The 14,782-nt window shown below is 41.5% G+C and overlaps 1 protein-coding gene across 1 annotated transcript in view; it reads right to left on the bottom strand.

The window, feature by feature from the left end:
- KIF27 (kinesin family member 27) overlaps positions 1–14,782 on the bottom strand; it is a 489,881-nt gene that overhangs the window by 445,781 nt on the left and 29,318 nt on the right. The window lies entirely within an intron of this gene.

The following is a 14,782-nucleotide window of genomic DNA, read 5'->3' as shown; positions in this document are numbered from 1 at the left end:
ATCTTTCATGATTTAGAAAGAGAATGCATTTTTAAACATCTTTCTAATTTACTTCTATTATCTAATTTGTGTTATTCTCTTGATATTCTTTGCTGAAAAGCATATCTAGATATGCTCAGTAGCTGCTGATTGGTTGCTGCACATAGAAGCCTCATGTGATTGGCTCACCCATGTGCATTGCTTTTTCTTCAAATAAGGATATCTAAAAAATGAAGCAAAATAAATAATAGAAGTAAATTGTAATGTTGTTTAAATTTGTATGTTCTATCTGAATCATGAAAGAAAGATTTTTGGTTTAGTGGCCCTTTAACTGCAGAGGTTTGAGGTGGAACCAAGCAAACGGGATGATGTCCATTGCCGCTACCATCAACCCGATTACATCCATACACTGAGCCACTGACGGCCGGAAAGTAGACTGAAGGACTAGGCAAGTATTGATAATCTTTGATTTCCTGACCTCTGTCAGAAAAATCTTTATAGACAGGGAGTCTATTATTGTTTCCAAGAAGGTGAGCCTTGTGTCTGGAACTAGGGAACTCTTTTCCAAATTTACCTTCCACCAGTGAGTTATCAGGAAAAATAACACTATATCGGTGTGGGATCTTGCCTACTGAAAAGATGGCACCTGGACTAGAATGTTGTCCAAATAAGGCGCCATCCCAATGCCCCGACACCGAAGGACCGCCAACAGTGACCCCAGAACCTTTGTGAAAATTGGGAGCAGTGGCCAGCCGAAAGGAAGAGCGACGAACTGGAAGTGCTTGTCCTGGAAGGCAAACCTTAGGACCCTGTAATGATGATCCCTGTGAATCGGAACATGTAGGTGCACAGTTGTCATAAATTGACCCTCCTGGATTAAGGGAAGAATGGAACAAATAGTTTCCATCTCGAAGGACGAAACCCTTAAAAATGTGTTTATACTCTTGAGGTCTAAAATTGGCCTGAAGGTTCCCTCCTTTTTGGTAACCACAAACAGATTGGAATAAAAACCCTGACCCTGTTCCAGTACTGGAACAGGAACAATCACTTCCAGGGCAGAGAGGTCTCTTAGAACGCCTCTCTCTTTGTCTGGTTTGCAGATAACCTTGAAAGTAGAAACCTGGCTCTGGGAGGAAAACTTTTGAACTCTATTTTGTATCCCTGGGACACAATCTCTATTGCCCAGGGATCCTGAACATCCTGAACCCAAACCTGAGTGAAGAAGGAAAGTCTGCCCCCTACAAGATCCGGTCCCGGAACGGGGGCATGCCCTTAATGCTGTCTTGGATTCAATAGCAGGCTTCTTGGACTGCTTTCCCTTTGTCCAAGACTGGTTAGGTCTCCATGCAGGATTAGATTGTTCCTGCTTAGAGGAGGAAGAGGAAGAATTTCCTTTGAAGTTTCGAAAGTAACTTTGCCATTGCCGACCCTGGTGAACATAAATCTTCTTAAGTAGACCCTCTAACTTCTAATCCATAGGGTCCTTGAAAGCACAACTATCCTCTATGGGAATAGTAGTTCTCTTGGCTAAGGTGGAAACGGCCCCTTCCACCTTAGGAACTGTTTGCCAAGCCTCCTTAAAAAAAAAAAGAGTCAGCTAAGGGAAACATCTTCTTGAAAATAGAAGAGGGAAAAAAGGGAATGCCTGGTCTCTCCCATTCCTTAGTAATAATCTCTGAAGCTCTCTTTGGAACTGGAAATATACGTCTGAAGAAGGAACCTCAAAGCATCTGTCCAATTTACTAAACTTCTCAGGGATAACCACAACTGTGGAGTCACAGTCATCCAAAGTAACCAAAACCTCCCTAAGCAATAGGCGGAGGTGTTCTAGTTTAAATCTAAAAGTTACAACCTCCGAATCCGTCAGAGGTAAAGCACTTTCTGAATCTAAAATTTCCCCCTCAGATACTACAGCAGTACCCTTCTCTTCGTGTCCTTAGGAGGGTACCTCCAAAATTGCTACAATTGCATCAGAACTTACTGAATGTCTGGTTTTCCTCTTACGCTTGCCCTGCAACATTGGGAAAGCAGACAATGCATCAGAGATTGTAGAAGACATGATAGAAGCTATGTCTCTTAAAGTAACTCCAGCGGGTGCTAGAGCAGAAGTGCAGGGTACTGCTTGTGTGGGCAGTAAAATTTGGGACGCTTGGGGAGAAAGCTGTGGCATACTTTGACCCTCGTCATTAGACTCCTGGACAGCATTCGCTTTTAAATAATTTGGCTCAGAAAAAAAATCTTTTCCCTGTAAGCTAAAGTCCTCTCAATACATGAGGGACAGAAAGGGACAGGTGGTTCCACATTAACATCCAAACATAAGGAGCAAGTGACATCTTGCAAGGCCTCTTAATCCATGCTGTTCACTATATATGAATTAAAATCTCCAAATGAATAAAACATTTTCAGAAAAAAATACGTTACTGTGCCTTTAAATTTAAACTGGTAACTTTTTTACTTAGCTATGTTATAAACTATATATGAATTAAAAAAAAAAATGTACAGAAACAAAACGTTACTGTGCCTTTAAACTTAAACCGGTAACTTCTTTACCCAGCTATGCCATATAATATTTGTACTTGGACACCCTTACACCTCAGCAACTCTGCTGAGGCGCCTACCTGCCAACCGGATTTACTATTCCCTCTTTTGCGGAAATTGATCGATTCGTTATCTCAGCAACGCCATCCTGAACAAAAAAACACTAGAACCGCCTGCTTATATGTAAAAAAAACATGTGGTTCTAGTGGAAATGCTCTACAGTTGTCTCTGTCAAGGAAGGTGCGTCTCAGAAACTAAGCAGATACAGGATGCGTGCAAACTTGATAGCCCCGCCCATCGTGGGCGTTACAGAATCTATGTCTCCCAAACGGCTTATTTACTTATGAATCGTTGGGAAAATTAAAACCACCTGAAATTTTTCAAAATGAGCTTAACTCCCAGCCCCAGTGCCTGCAGTTATGGCTGTTAAAATACTCTCTATATAAAGAGAGATTAATGTCCCAAACATAAAGAGCCCCTGTCAGTTGAGCCTTATATGTTTATTGAATAATAAAAGTGCCCACTCTTTTTCTGAGATTTTTCCTTGTCCCCAGAATAAAAAGGCAGCACTTACCTTACATCTGCCTGACAGCCAAGGTAGCTCACATGCTTGAGAGGTCCTATCCCTCACATCGACCTGTGGAGAAAACAAAATTTATGCTTACCTGATAAATTTCTTTCTCTTGTGGTGTATCCAGTCCACGGGTTCATCCATTACTTGTGGGATACTCTTCTTCCCAACAGGAAGTTGCAAAGAGGACACCCACAGCAGAGCTGTCTATATAGCTCCTCCCCTAACCCCCACCTCCAGTCATTTGACCGAAGACAAGTAAGAAAAAGGAGAAACTATAGGGTGCAGTGGTGACTGTAGTTTAATAATAAAAAACACCTGCCTTAAAGTGACAGGGCGGGCCGTGGACTGGATACACCACAAGAGAAAGAAATTTATCAGGTAAGCATAAATTTTGTTTTCTCTTGTAAGGTGTATCCAGTCCACGGGTTCATCCATTACTTGTGGGATACCAATACCAAAGCTTTAGGACACGGATGAAGGGAGGGACAAGGCAGGAACTTAAACGGAAGGCACCACTGCCTGCAAGACCTTTCTCCCAAAAATAGCCTCCGAGGAAGCAAAAGTATCAAATTTGTAGAATTTATAAAAAGTATGAAGTGAAGACCAAGTCGCCGACTTACAAATCTGTTCAACAGAGGCCTCATGTTTAAAAGCCCAAGTGGAAGCTACCGCTCAAGTAGAATGAGCCGTAATTCTTTCAGGAGGCTGCTGGCCAGCAGTCTCATAAGCTAACCGGATTATGCTTCTCAGCCAAAAAGAAAGAGAAGTTGCCGAAGCCTTTTGGCCTCTCCTCCTCCCAGAGTAGACAACAAACAATGCCGATGTTTGACGAAAATCCTTAGTAGCTTGTAAATAAAACTTTAAAGCACGAACCACGTCAAGATTGTGTAACAGATGTTCCTTCTTTGAAGAAAGATTAGGGCACAGTGACGAAACAACAATTTCCTGATTGATATTCTTATTAGATACTACCTTAGGAAGAAAACCAGGTTTGGTACGCAAAACTACCTTATATGCATGGAAGATCAGATAAGGGGAATCACACCATAAGGCAGATAGCTCAGAAACTCTTCGAGCCAAAGAGATAGCTACTAAGAACAGAACTTTCCAAGATAAAAGCTTGATATCTATGGAATGCAAAGGTTCAAACGGAACCCCTTGAAGAACTTTAAGAACTAAATTTAAACTCCATGGCGGAGCAACAGGTTTAAGCACAGGCTTGATTCTAACTAAAGCCTGACAAAACGCCTGAACGTCTGGAACATCTGCCAGACGCTTGTGCAAAAGAATAGACAGAGCAGAGATCTGTCCCTTTAAGGAACTAGCTGATAATCCCTTTTCCAATCCTTCTTGGAGAAAAGATAAAATCCTAGGAATCCTGACCTTACTCCATGAGTAACCCTTGGATTCACACCAATGAAGATATTTACACCATATCTTATGAATTTCCTGGCGACAGGCTTTCGAGCCTGAATCAAGGTATCAATAACCGACTCGGAGAACCCACGTTTTGATAAAATCAAGCGTTCAATCTCCAAGCAGTCAGACGCAGAGAAATTAGATTTTGATGTTTGAAAGGACCTTGGAGTAGAAAGTCCTGCCTCAGCGGCAGAGTCCGTGGTGGAAAGGATGACATGCCCACCAGATCTGCATACCAAGTCCTGCGTGGCCACGCAGGTGCTATCAAAATCACCGAAGCTCTCTCCTGCTTGATCTTGGCAATCAGACAAGGGAGGAGAGGATATGGTGGGAACACAAAAGCCAGGCTGAAGGACCAGGGCGCTGCTAGAGCATCTATCAGTGCTTCCTGGGGATCCCTTGACCTGGACCCGTAACAAGGAAGCTTGGCGTTCTGACGAGACGCCATCAGATCCAGTTCTGGTTTGCCCCATAGTTGAATCAGCTGGGCAAATACCTCCGGATGGAGTTCCCACTCCCCCGGATGAAAAGTCTGCCGACTTAGAAAATCCGCCTCCCAGTTCTCCATCACTGCCAGGGGACTCCTTGTTCCCCCCTGATGGTTGATATAGGCTACAGTCGTTATATTGTCCGACTGAAATCTGATGAATCTGACCGCAGCTAGCTGAGGCCAAGCCTGAAGAGCATTGAATATCGCTCTGAGTTCCAGAATGTTTATCGGAAGGAGGGCTTCCTCCTGAGTCCACAAACCCTGAGCATTCAGGGAGTTCATGACTGCGCCCCAGCCCAGAAGGCTGGCATCTGTCGTCACTATAGTCCACTCTGGCCTGCGGAAACTCATTCCCCTGGACAGATGGACCAGAGATAACCACCAGAGAAGAGAATCCCTGGTCTCTTGATCCAGATTTAACAGAGGAGACAAATCTGTGTAGTCCCCATTCCACTGATGGAGCATGCAAATTTGCAGTGGTCTGAGATGTAGGCGGGCAAACGGAACTATGTCCATTGCCGCTACCATTAGGCCGATCATTTCCATAAACTGAGCCACTGACGGCCGAGAAGTGGAATGAAGAACACGGCAGGAAGTTAGAAGCTTTGACATCCTGACCTCTGTCAGAAAAATCTTAATTTCTACTGAATCTATCAGAGTTCCTAGGAAGGAAACTCTTGTGAGAGGAGAAAGAGAACTCTTTTCTCTGTTCACTTTCCACCCGTGAGACCTCAGAAAGGCCAGAACAATGACTGTATGGGACTTGGCGATTTGAAAAGTCAACGCCTGAATCAGAATGTCGTCTAGGTAAGGGGCCACCGCTATGCCCCGCGGCCTTAGAACTGCCAGAAGGGACACTAGAACCTTCGTAAAGACTCTTGGCGCCGTGGCTAACCCGAAGGGAAGAGCCACAAACTGGTAATGCCTGTCTAGGAAGGCGAACCTTAGGAACTGATGATGCTCTCTGTGAATCGGAATGTGGAGATAAGCATCCTTTAAGTCCACGGTAGTCATATATTGACCCTCCTGGATCATAGGGAGGATGGTTCGGATTGTCTCCATCTTGAAGGATGGGACCCTGAGAAATTTGTTTAGGATCTTGAGATCCAAGATTGGTCTGAAAGTTCCCTCTTTTTTGGGAACTATAAACAGGTTTGAATAGAAACCCTGCCCCTTTTCCTCTCTTGGAACCGGGTGGATCACTCCCATAACCAGTAGGTCTTGAACGCAACGTAAGAATGCCTCTCTCTTTATCTGGTTTGCAGATAGTTGTGAAAGATAAAATCTCCCCTTTGGAGATGAAACTTTGAATTCCAGAAGATATCCCTGGGAAACAATCTCTAGTGCCCAGGGATCCTGGACGTCTCTTGCCCAAGCCTGGGCGAAGAGAGAAAGTCTGCTCCCGACTAGATCCGGTCCCGGATCGGGGGCTACCACTTCATGCTGTCTTAGAGGCAGCAGCAGGCTTCTTGGCCTGCTTCCCTTTGTTCCAAGTCTGGTTAGGTCTCCAGACTGGTTTGGACTGGGTGAAATTTCCCTCTTGTTTTGCATTAGAGGAAGCCGAAGCTGTGCCACCCTTGAAGTTTCGAAAGGAACGAAAGTTATTCTGTTTGGTCCTTAATTTATTGGACCTATCCTGAGGAAGGGCGTGACCCTTTCCTCCAGTAATGTCAGAGATGATCTCCTTCAGGCCAGGCCCGAATATGGTCTGTCCTTTGAAGTGGCTGTTAAGAAGCTTAGACTTTGAAGTAACGTCTGCTGACCAGGACTTAAGCCATAGCTCCCTACTAGCCAGAATGGCAAAACCTGAATTCTTAGCCGCTAGTTTGGTTAAATGAAATACGGCTAAGAAATAAAGGAATTGGCTAACTTAAGAGCTTTAATCCTGTCTAAGATATCATCTAATGGGGTCTCCACCTGTAGAGCCTCCTCAAGAGACTCGAACCAAAAAGCCGCTACAGCAGTAACTGGAGCAATGCATGCAAGAGGCTGGAGAATAAAACCTTGGTGAATAAAAATTTTCTTAAGGAGACCCTCCAATTTTTTATCCATAGGATCTAGGAAAGCACAACTGCCCTCGACAGGGATAGCTGTACGCTTAGCTAGGGTAGAAACAGTTCCAACCACCTTAGGGACCGGCTGCCACGAGTTCCGTATAGCGACATCTATGGGAAACATCTTTTTAAAGGCAGGAGGGGGAGAGAACGGCACACCTGGTCTATCCCATTCCTTAGTAATAATTTCCGAAAACCTCTTAGGGACTGGAAAAACATCAGTTGATGCAGGCGATGTTGATGCAGGCTTTGTACTTCATAGATTCAGAGAGGAATTATTCTAACATTAGTTGCTTCTTATCTGGGTGTAATTTCTCATCAAAGAGCCAACTAGATATACATATTCCGTATATGTAGTATGTGGGCAGTTAGGGGGCTAACGCTCATCATCTACAGTGCACTAATTGATAAACCTCCTCTGATTCATTCTTTGGCCACTAGATGGCCCCCTTAACACAGCAAATATCAAAGCATGATACTGCAACGATAGCTACAGTGTGGTATGCAGCATGGGACTTGGACCTTCTCTCCAACAAACCTAACATCTTACTTTTCAGAGATCACTCCTTTTTTATGGGGTAAGGCACACATTTCCTGTAAAGGTTTATACTGTTGCTTGGCTGTCCAGCTCTGGTTGTTTTATATATATCTCTTTGTTAACAATGTCATATATTTACTTAAGAAATAACATAGTTTAGCTTTGATACTATAAGTAAGCCTTACTAGAAAAAACACCTAACTTACCATTTCTATACTGTATTAAGGATCCAAAAGAGGTCCCTCCTTGTAAGGTGGCATAAAGAGGACATATGTACATGTTATCATATGTAACACAGGTCTTTATCTGACTTTTGATGTATAATTTGATATTCATACTTCTGCCTGTATAAATTGTATATGTATTATAACTTTTTATGTATATCATATCAACACATTACCCTTAATGTATATCTTGTATATCTTTATTGACTGCCAGATTGCCTAGCAAACTCAGCAATGATATTTGTATAGATACACTTTTTTTTTCCAATCACAACCCCTGTGGACTTTGATATATTTGGTTACATAGGTCCAAAAGTGGCCTTACATATTGACAGAAGGGGAAGGAAAAGATGAAAAAATGAGGACTTTTATTACTTATCTTTGATCTGACATGTACTGAGCATTTAATGTATCTCCTTTTGGTTTTTCAAACGTGTTAATTATGCTTTTTGACCTCAATAAAATTATAAAAAAAAAAAAAAAGAATTAGACGCGCTAGATGTACTTGGCGTCACTTGAGCGGGAGTTATAGGTTCTGACACATGGGGAGAGCTAGATGGCATAACTTCGCTTTTTTCAGTCTGAGAATTCTCTGGTGATAAATCTTTAAAAGCCATAATATGGTCTTTATAGTTTATAGATACGTCAGTACATTTGGTACACATTCTAAGAGGGGATTTCACAATGGCTTCTAAACATATTGAACAAGGAGTTTCCTCTATGTCAGACATGTTTAACAGACTAGCAATGACACCAGCAAGCTTGAAAAACACGTTAATAAATGTGAAACAGCAATTAAACAAAAACGGTACTGTGCCTTTAAGAGAAAAAAACTAACACTTAAACTGCAAAACAGTGTTAAAATGTAGTAAAGACTTCGACATTTTTACAGTATGAGTAAGGGACTAAAGCAACATTGCACCCACTTGCAAATGGATGATTAACCCCTTAGGCCCCAAACCGGATTTAAAAAACGTCAACCACCGGTAAAAGACAGACAGTTAAGCACCTTGCCACAGCTCTGCTGTGGCTCCTACCTGCCCTCAAATACGATTTAGGGAAGAAATAAGCCCTCTAATAGTGGTCCTCAGGTGCAAGAGGACTCCTCTAGGGAAGCTGGATGTCTCAGTCTGAAAGAAAACTGCGCAACAGAAGCGCGAAAATAGTCCCCTCCTACCATGCACTCGATATCAGAGGGGCCTTAAGGAAATACTCCTAGAAAACTAGGCCCCAACTAAAGACATCACCCTCAGAGAAAAAACGTCCCATTTGTGAAACATGAAAAACGTTTTGTCACCAAGTAATATGAGTATTAACATGAGTATTACCCCACTTAGTAAGCATGATCCCAGTCGTTGTAAAATGACTGCATCTAGCTTACCTCAATATACACAAGGATCGGTCAGCATTTTCTAGAACTTATCACTTTCTCTAGAAATAAAAGTACTGAACATACCTCAAAGCAGGTAATCTGCAGACCGTTCCCCCAACTGAAGTTATCCCATACTCTTCAGTTATGTGTGAGAACAGCAATGGACCTTAGTTACAAACCGCTAAGATCATCAACCTCCAGGCAGAACTCTTCTTCTAATTTCTGTCTGAGAGTAAAACAGTACAACGCCGGTACCGTTTAAAAATAACAAACTCTTGATTGAAGGCAAAACTACACTAAATCACCACATATCTCTTTATACTTCCTATCTTGTCGAGAGTTGCAAAGAGAATGACTGGAGGTGTGGGTTAGGGGAGGAGCTATATAGACAGCTCTGCTGTGGGTGTCCTCTTTGCAACTTCCTGTTGGGAGGGAGAATATCCCACAAGTAATGGATGAACCCGTGGACTGGATACACCTTACAAGAGAAATAAAAGTCTGAGTAAATCTACCTCAGGCTATAGAAGATAGGGCAGCATCCTAATATGGGAGGCAAATACAAAAGAATTTCAGATGCTATACAGATATGGTAGGTGTTAAAACAACAAACTGTACAGAATGACTAGAATAAATTAGAGCAAAATACTCCCCTCTTGAGTGACCGCAGCCTTCTATCAGTCTCTCCCAAAGGACTGTTTATAGATTAGTGGAATTTGGATGTAGAGGCGCTGGTCTTTTATCCTTTTGTTTTGTTTGGCACACTGAAGAGAGAAACTTGGCTTGGGATTTGCAAAAGTTAACACCAAATAATGTGCAGTATACTTACTCCGAAAAATTCAGAGTTCAGCCTCTTCACATAGGCCTAGATTTGGAGTTTGGCGTTAGCCGTGAAAACCAGCGTTAGAGGCTCCTAACGCTGGTTTTAGGCTAACTCCGGTATTTGGAGTCACTCAAAATAGGGTCTAACGCTCACTTTTCAGCTGCGACTTTTCCATACCGCAGATCCCCTTACGTAAATTGCGTATCCTATCTTTTCAATGGGATCTTTCTAACTCCGGTATTTAGAGTCGTGTTTGAAGTGAGCGTTAGACATCTAACGACAAAACTCCAGCCGCAGGAAAAAAGTCAGTAGTTAAGAGCTTTCTGGGCTAACGACGGTTTATAAAGCTCTTAACTACTGTGCTCTAAAGTACACTAACACCCATAAACTACCTATGTACCCCTAAACCGAGGTCCCCCCGAAACGCCGCAACTCGATTACATTTTTTTAACCCCTAATCTGCCAACCGCCACCTACGTTATACTTATGTACCCCTAATCTGCTGCCCCTATCACCGCCGACCCCTGTATTATATTTATTAACCCCTAACCTGCCCCCCACAACGTCGCCTCCACCTACCTACACTTATTAACCCCTAATCTGCCGACCGCAAAGCGCCGCCGCCTACGTTATCCTTATGTACCCCTAATCTGCTGCCCCTAACACCGCCGACCCCTATATTATATTTATTAACCCCTAATCTGCCCCCCACAACGTCGCCTCCACCTGCCTACACTTATTAACCCCTAATCTGTCGACCGGACCTCACCGCTATTCTAATAAATGTATTAACCCCTAAAGCTAAGTCTAACCCTAACACTAACACCCCCCTAAATTAAATATAATTTTAATCTAACGAAATTAATTAACTCTTATTAAATAAATTATTCCTATTTAAAGATAAATACTTACCTGTAAAATAAATCCTAATATAGCTACAATATAAATTATAATTATATTATAGCTATTTTAGGATTTATATTTATTTTACAGGTAACTTTGTATTTATTTTAACCAGGTACAATAGCTATTAAATAGTTAAGAACTATTTAATAGCTAAAATAGTTAAAATAATTACAAGAAAAAAGACAGAAGCGCCACATGGCCCAATATTGTTTGATCCAGAATAAATAGATCTTAAGGTGATGAGTAAACTCACGTTTAGTAGAGCACCTCAGTTAGTGCTAGATATACGGTCTGGGATCTATTTGGTCACCCAGAAGACCAACTTCCTGCACAAGAGCTGATGTCTGTATAGACAGAAGGAAAACACAGGTGCCAATATGGCCTAGTATTGCTGGTGCAAAGGTGTCAATACAAGCAAAGAGATGAATAATACTCACAAAGTGTAAGGCACCTCTCGTGGTGCTATAGAGGCATGAAGGGGTCAATTCAGTCACCCAACAGACTTGTAGCCAGACATCCAAATGGATCCAGAGGTGCAAAAGGATCCCACAATTGATCCAGAAAAGGAATTAATCCTCAGGAAAAGGATAAAAGATATATATCCCAAAGAAAGATGCAGCAAGTGTTCAAAATATTAAAAAGTGACTTTTTAGAATGCGAGCTCAATCTGATTGGCTGATTGGATCAGCCAATCGGATTGAACTTGATTCTGATTGGCTGATTCCATCAGCCAATCAGAATATTCCTACCTTAATTCCGATTGGCTGATAGAATCCTATCAGCCAATCGGAATTTGAGGGACGCCATCTTGGATGACGTCCCTTAAAGGAACCGTCATTTGGCTAGTAGGCGTCAGGAGAAGAGGATGTTCCGCGTCGGATGGAAGATGATGGCTCCCGAAGAAAGAAGATTGAAGATGCCGTTGATAGAAGACTTCATCCGGATCATGGACCTCTTCAGCTCCCGCTTGGATGAAGACTTCATCCGGATCTTGGACCTCTTCAGCCCCCCGCTTGGGCTTGGATCCGGACATCGGAGGAGCTCTTCAGGACGGATCGGTGAACCTGGTATGGTGAAGATAAGGTAGGAAGATCTTCAGGGGCTTAGTGTTAGGTTTATTTAAGGGGGGTTTGGGTTAGATTAGGGGTATGTGGGTGGTGGGTTGTAATGTTGGGGGGGGTATTGTATGTTTTTTTTTACAGGCAAAAGAGCTGAATTCTTTGGGACATGCCCCACAAAGGGCCCTGTTCAGGGCTGGTAAGGTAAAAGAGCTTTGAACTTTAGTAATTTAGAATAGGGTAGGGCATTTTTTTATTTTGGGGGGCTTTGTTATTTTATTATGGGGCTTAGAGTAGGTGTAATTAGTTTAAAATTGTTGTAATATTTTTCTTATGTTTGTAAATATTTTTTTATTTTTTGTAATTTAGTTCTTTTTTATTTTTTGTACTTTAGCTAGTTTATTTAATTGTATTTATTTGTAGGAATTGTATTTAATTAATTTATTGATAGTGAAGTGTTAGGTTAATTGTAGGTAATTGTAGGTAGTTTATTTAATTAATTTATTGATAGTGTAGTGTTAGGTTTAATTGTAACTTAAGTTAGGATTTATTTTACAGGTAATTTTGTAATTATTTTAACTATTTTAGCTATTAAATAGTTCTTAACTATTTAGTAGCTATTGTACCTGGTTAAAATAAATACAAAGTTACCTGTAAAATAAATATAAATCCTAAAATAGATATAATATAATTATAATTTATATTGTAGCTATATTAGGATTTATTTTACAGGTAAGTATTTAGCTTTAAATAGGAATAATTTATTTAATAAGAGATAATTAATTTCGTTAGATTAAAATTATATTTAATTTAAGGGGGTGTTAGTGTTAGGGTTATACTTAGCTTTAGGGGTTAATACATTTATTAGAATAGCGGTGAGCTTCAGTCGGCAGATTAGGGGTTAATAATTGAAGTTAGGTGTCGGCGATGTTAGGGAGGGAAGATTAGGGGTTAATACTATTTATTATAGGGTTATTGAGGCGGATTAGGGGTTAATAACTTTATTATAGTAGCGCTTAGGTCCGGTCGGCAGATTAGGGGTTAATAAGTGTAGGCAGGTGGAGGCAACGTTGTGGGGGGCAGATTAGGGGTTAATAAATTTAATATAGGGGTCGGCGATGTTAGGGCAGCAGATTAGGGGTACATAGGGATAATGTAAGTAGCGGCGGTTTACAGAGCGGCAGATTAGGTGTTAATAAATATAATATAGGGGTCGGCGATGTTAGGGCAGCAGATTAGGGGTACATAGGGATAATGTAAGTAGCGGCGGTTTACAGAGCGGCAGATTAGGGGTTAATAATAATATGCAGGGGTCAGCGATAGCGGGGGCGGCAGATTAGGGGTTAATAAGTGTAAGGTTAGGGGTGTTTAGACTCGGGGTACATGTTAGGTGCAGACGTAGGAAGTGTTTCCGCATAGCAAACAATGGGGCTGCGTTAGGAGCTGAACGCGGCTTTTTTGCAGGTGTTAGGTTTTTTTTCAGCTCAAACAGCCCCATTGTTTCCTATGGGGGAATCGTGCACGAGCACGTTTTTGAGGTTGGCCGCTTGCGTAAGCAACTCTGGTATCGAGAGTTGAAGCTGCATTAAAAATGCTCTACGCTCCTTTTTTGGAGCCTAACGCAGCCTTTATGTGGACTCTCAATACCAGAGTTATTTTTATGGTGCGGCCAGAAAAAAGCCGGCGTTAGCTACGCGGGTCTTTACCGACAAAACTCCAAATCTAGGCCATAGATTTGTAGCCTGGTTTGCCCATATTTACGATTTAACAGATATCTGTAGACAATGGAGATTACACTGAAAGTGATTGTATCTTACAAGTTATATAAAGTGCAGTATACTCACTCCGAATAATTTGGAATCCGGTTCCTCAAATGTGGTTTGTAGCTTAAAAATACTTCCAAAGAGGCAGCAGAGAAAAATACTTGTTATGACAAACAAATATTTATTAAAACATGTTGATAAAAGCTCTTATTTTAGCTCTACGCATGAAATCGTCTTTTTCAAGAGCAGTAAAAAAGTTTCAGTCGTTGAAACGCGTAGAGCCAAAATAAGAGCTTTTATCAACATGTTTTAATAAATATTTGTTTGTCATAACAAGTATTTTTCTCTGCTGCCTCTTTGGAAGTATTTTTAAGCTACAAACCACATTTGAGGAACCGGATTCCGAATTATTCGAAGTGAGTATACTGCACTTTATATAACTTGTGAGATACAATCCCTTTCAGTGTAATCTCCATTGTCTACAGATATCTGTTAAATCGTAAATATGGGCAAACCAGGCTACAAATCTATGTGAAGAGGCTGAACTCTAAATTTTTCGGAGTAAGTATACTGCACATTTTTTGGTGTTAACTTTTGCAAATCACAAGCCAAGTATCTCTCTTCAGTGTGCCAAACAAAACAAAAGGATAAAAGACCAGCGCCTCTACATCCAAATTCCACTAATATGGGAGGCGCAGTGAGAATTATGTCCCACAAGTTCCCATTGCTTTAAATCCACCAAAGCCCTACTGAGGAGACTTATATGGACTACGGCTACACACAAGGACAAAGCAGCACAATCTTGCATTACTTTAAAAATAATAAACTCTTGATTGAAGAATCTATACTAACACCTCACTTTACCACTTCCTATCACTAACGTAGGCAAAGAGAATGACTGGGGTGGGAGGGAAGGGAGGAGCTATTTAACAGCTCTGCTGTGGTGCTCGTTGCCGCCTCCTGCTGACCAGGAGGTGAATATCCCATTAGTAATTAAGATGATCCATGGACTCATCGTGTCTTAAAAAAGAAATATGAATCCATTAA

Source organism: Bombina bombina, chromosome 2 (genome assembly GCF_027579735.1).
Source record: "Bombina bombina isolate aBomBom1 chromosome 2, aBomBom1.pri, whole genome shotgun sequence".
In the NCBI taxonomy this organism is placed as follows: Eukaryota; Metazoa; Chordata; class Amphibia; order Anura; family Bombinatoridae; genus Bombina; species Bombina bombina.
This window is presented reverse-complemented; position numbering and strand designations above follow the sequence as displayed.